The sequence below is a fragment of the Symsagittifera roscoffensis genome, unplaced genomic scaffold, assembly GCF_963678635.1.
Source record: "Symsagittifera roscoffensis unplaced genomic scaffold, txSymRosc1.1 SCAFFOLD_109, whole genome shotgun sequence".
Classification (NCBI taxonomy): domain Eukaryota; kingdom Metazoa; phylum Xenacoelomorpha; order Acoela; family Convolutidae; genus Symsagittifera; species Symsagittifera roscoffensis.
This window is the reverse complement of record NW_026971334.1, coordinates 63,392-68,486: the sequence shown is the minus strand read 5'-3', so window position 1 is coordinate 68,486 and position 5,095 is coordinate 63,392.

The window sequence follows — 5,095 nt, the reverse complement described above, 5'->3', positions numbered from 1 at the left end:
CGTTTTGTTTTTCGGATCATTGAGAGGGTAGTAGTGTTGGAGCTGATCTGTTGGGGAGCATGGCTGACCCCATGTTTTAAAATAAGTTATAGTTTTCCGGTCAGCCATGCAATCTATTAAGATTGGGTTTAGAGTCTACAATGTATTAAGATAGGGAATACCAATGGTAAGGTTTCATGGTTTGTGTGATGGTAAGAAAAACGAAATATTTTTTGGATTTTGTTTCGATATGTCTAATTTGTTCGCAAAAATTTTGGCGCGCGTAATCTAATTGTTGAATATCACTGGTTAATTACGTGTAAATTGTGGAATGCAGGTTTTGTTTTTAGTTTTTTTGTTCATGGTAAGTCAATGGCAAGAGTTTTTGGGCAAAAACTTAGAATTTTTATCAAAACTTTTTTTCTAAAAAACTTTCAAATTACGATAAAAATTGTTATAATTTGGTCTATTGAATAATTTATTGGATAATCATATTTTTCATCTACCTGAAACTATGCTGAAACAAATTGAAACTTCAAAAAAATTGATGTTTTTGAAAAAAAAATGAAAACATTCAAGTTTTCAAAGTTTGGGAAAAAAATGCAGAAATCTTAGGTTTTGATTAAACTTTTCTTGCATCTGATCTAATTAAAAAAATTCGTCGTTACATTACATACAGAGTTTAAAAATAGGTCCAAGTTGTATTTTAATGGAATAATGTTGAGACAATGATACAAAAGTTTGAAAGAAAAAATTATATGGATTTTTCCACAATTTCGGTCATTTCTAGTTTTTAATATCAGCGGGAAAGATCATAATGGCTTCAAACCTACTGAAACTTTGAGGAAAAATTGCAAAATTTTCAAATATTTGGAAAAAATTTGCAAAAATCTCATAGTTTTGGCTAAATTTTTTTTGCTTCTGATCTAACGGAAAAAAAATATACTCACGTACAGTGTTTGAAATTGAGCTCAAAACGTATTTTAATTGGCATCATGTTTGGACAATGATACAAAATTTGGAATAAAAAAAAGGATTTCTTCAAAATTTTTTTATCAAATTAAAGAAATACAATAAAATGTACCACGATTTGAGCCAAAAAGCGGATTATCTGATGCTCTCAAACTAAAGAGAAAACTCATAATAGCAAAATCATTATTGAAACAGTAAAAATAATTGTAATTTTTTAAAAATTAAGGTAAAAATTAATCAAACTTTTTACCATTTTCAAACTTTTGTCCAGTTCAGGGAGAATATAAAAAAGAGTCTCAGTTCAGATGAATAATAAACGTTATTTTAAAAAAAAATTCTACAGGAAACTCCGTTACTCAACTCCTTCTCAGTTTTTTTCTCAATGAGTAACCCAGATTTGTACAAAAATTACAACTTCTGAGAAGTTTTTCACGTTGATAAAAAAATTTTCCGATCAATGTTAAAAACTGAACAAATTACTGATAACATTGACTAAAACTGAGATAAATTTTTTCAAAAAGTGTATTAGATGTTAGATTAAATTCAACAAAATCTTCTTCATTACTGATGATTATCTCCCTGTTGCTTTTAAAACATAATTTTCATGATTTGTTTGTAGAAATGTTTTATGTTTTAAGGTTATTCTTGTTTTCTTCTTAAAACATGATTTCGCTATTGAACACACCCTGCAAGAAAATTAGGTCAGAACTGGAGAATTTAGGAAGAAAACAGTATCAATTGAATGAGCAATTTGCTGGCGGTGATGAAGTTAGAATTGATTTTGTCTGATTATTACGATGAAATTTGTACTTATTTTCCTTTGACTTCCCTTGTTCAGTTGCTGCAGTGACCTATTGAAGCAAAAACACAACTTTTGAGATCATTAACTACCACTAGTTTTGTAAAACATATATTAAATTGCTTTTAATTCACGATTTTTGTCGAATTTTTTCTCCAAAATGTCCAATTGAGCAAGAATCGGGGCTAGTTAAAGCAACGAAAGCACAAGTGAAAATTGAGAACCTGAAGGTGTATTTTTACTTTGAGTTTGTAGAACAAATTAAAAGCAGCTCTTTTGGTTATAATCTGAAAATTTCCTTAAAAACGCAAGGGAATCTAAGAGTGCGTTACAAAAAAAATCGATATTAAAGAAAAGTTAAGGGACAACTGAACAAATTAATGATTGAAAATTAATGCGCAAAGAGCTAAAATTCTATCTTATTTTTCTAATTGAAAATAATTGAAGCTAACCAGAACAAAAACTTTTACTAAAAAGATCTTACATCTGGTCTTGCTTAAGTTTTTTTTTAGAAATTTTTAGCCAGCTCCATATTATTTTCGCTACAAATCTTTCTTCATCATTTGTTTTTGTTTTTCTTCAAAATATTAAAAAGCAGATCTTGAAAGCAATTTTTTTGATTCATGATTCCTGTAGCATCTTCCAGAAGATGTCAGTGTGGAGCTTTCTTCAAAAGAATTTAGCCTCAAAACATTCGAATTTTTATATAAAATTAACTAATAAATCAAAAGATAACAATTAATTCAGTAAACTACACATAAAAATAAATCTTTGAGAATCTGATATCTTCCAACTTTATCCAATTTCAACAAAAATTTACTTAAAAAACTGAAATTTAGATGAAAAATTTTATCATTTCAACGATTGTTCAATGATCCGATGCAAACTTAAAACCATAAATCTTTTGTTAAAAATCTTCACATGATTTTCTCAACCTGATAACTGTGTGTTGCTGTTTCAAACTAAATTTTTTCATAGAACTATGGTTGAAATTTATATTATTGTCTGGAAAATATTGTCTTTTCGGGGTCAGTTCGCAATTTTTTTTTCCTAAAACTGTCAAAAAAAACAGAGAAAAACCATAACTCCTTTTATTACCTGCTTCAAAACGCAATACTCTATGAACACTTCAACAAGCACTTAACAAGGAAGTCTTTTAAATGCTAACAAGATAAAACATTTCAATTAGTCGATGTTTCATAAATAAAAATTTTTTTAAAACTTTTCAACAAATTCTTAAACACTTATTGGCGTAATTCATGTTCTTCCACAAAAAACCATTGCAACAGAAACTCCTCAAGCTTGCAACCAATTGAGTTTTTACTGTAGATTGAAGATTTTAGGATCCATTTCCATTGAAAATTTCACAAAAATTTGAACTCGATTGTTGCCGGTTTTATCGTCAATCAGAGCCTTTGAATAAAAAGATAAATAATAGATCATGAATTGTGATGAAAAAATCATAGTTTTAGCAATATTTTTCAAATTTACATTCATTGAATTTTAAGTTCAGTCAAAACTAATATTCATAGAGATTTGTATGTTTTTTTAAAATATATAATAACTTTAACTTCTCTTGGAGTGTGTTTGGAGACTGCTGAGCACGTAATTTAATATTATGTTGACAAGAGGAATGCTTGTTCTGGAATTGATTAGTGAGTTCGTCGCTGCTATATGTATAAAAGTTACAGTTCGAACACTTCAAAACACCACAGGTTCTACGATTTCTTGATGCATCTTTACGTGTGTATTCTCTGCCAGCTTCAAAACAAGCAACACTTTCGTTTATATTCAGTGACTGCATCTCACGAAAGGGTTTGATAGTAAATGGTAGATTTAGAATGTCTTAAAGTTTTCTAATGAAAAGAGTTGAGTAGCTTCAAAAAATAAATAAAATTAAATTAAAACAGCAAATTTTTGAACCAATTGTTTGTAACGTGAAAGAAAATCAGAATGGATATCATCCGTTTTTGCCAAGATGATATAATCATCAAATCTAACCATGCAGTTTTTAAAAGTTCTAATATCAATCAATCAAAATCGAGAACTACTTAAGGAAATTTTTATCTTTTTTAATATCAACCAATCAGAATTGAGCATTACTTGCAAGGAATTGTTTATCTTTTTTTTGATATCAATCAATCAGAATCCAGCTTTATTTATAAGGAAACTTTTATCTTTTCGATATCAAACAAGCAGAATTGAGCAATCCTTCACAGTTACATTTGAGGTATTAACCAATCAGAATGAATTATTCACAGATTTCAACATATTATTGGTCAGAACAAAACTATGTTTAAGAAACTTCCCAATCAGTCAATTTTATTGAATTTTTCTGACGTAACTAACATATGAATTTGACACCATAGTGAGATAAGTAATTTTTTTGTCTGCTTTAGGTTATTGTTCAATACTCAATTCAAATTTTGTCACTTTGATCAAAACTTTATTGATTTGTTCTATTTCCAACCTAAAAAGAAATTACCAAGATTTACATTTTTATTGTTTTCTTTTTGGTATATTGTAGTATAAACAACTGGAAGTCTTTTAAAGTTGAATAATCGATTGAAAGATTTTCTGACAAATCGAGTCTTTTGTTTCATAGGCTCTTCCGATGTTTTGTTTTTTTACTGATAGACCACTCAATCTGAGTGTACTCTTCTAAAAAACATTGTTGATTAATCTGGCAGTACTCTTCTTTTTTGTAATCTCCTCTCCATCTTTTTAACAAATTTGGTGATCTTTCTGTGTTTTGATACAAGTTAAAACTAAAACAATCTCCTTCAACGTCATCTGTCCACCATTCTTGTAGTTTTTTGCAGAAGTTCAATTTTAAAATCTGAAGACTGTCCTTTTGTTAGAAACATGAAATAAACGAAGAAACATGAAATAATCGAATTGTCTTATAATTATCATTTTTTTAGCAAAAATTTTGCCATCGTTTTGGTGGCACAAAAATGAAAACAACTAAATGAAAACAGAAATTCAAAAAAAATTAATTTTGTTTTCAACTACCTTCTTGTTTGTAATTTTGTTCAAGTAAGACAAAATTTACCAAAATTTAGAAGAAAAAAAATTGACAAAATTTAGAAAAAAATTACTAATTAAATGAGTTTTTTGCTAATTTCTTAAGCAATAACTGAAAAACTAACTGATAATAGATCAGTTTTTCATGTCAATTTTGATAAAATTGAATTTTTTGTCTGACTTTTCCCAGATATTATAGCTCTAAATATACACTTTAATGAAAAAAAAATAGTTTTGAAGCAATAATATTATAATTAACGAACATACAAAACAACACAAAGTCTTATTGGGGCTTACAATTATCATGAAACACAAAGT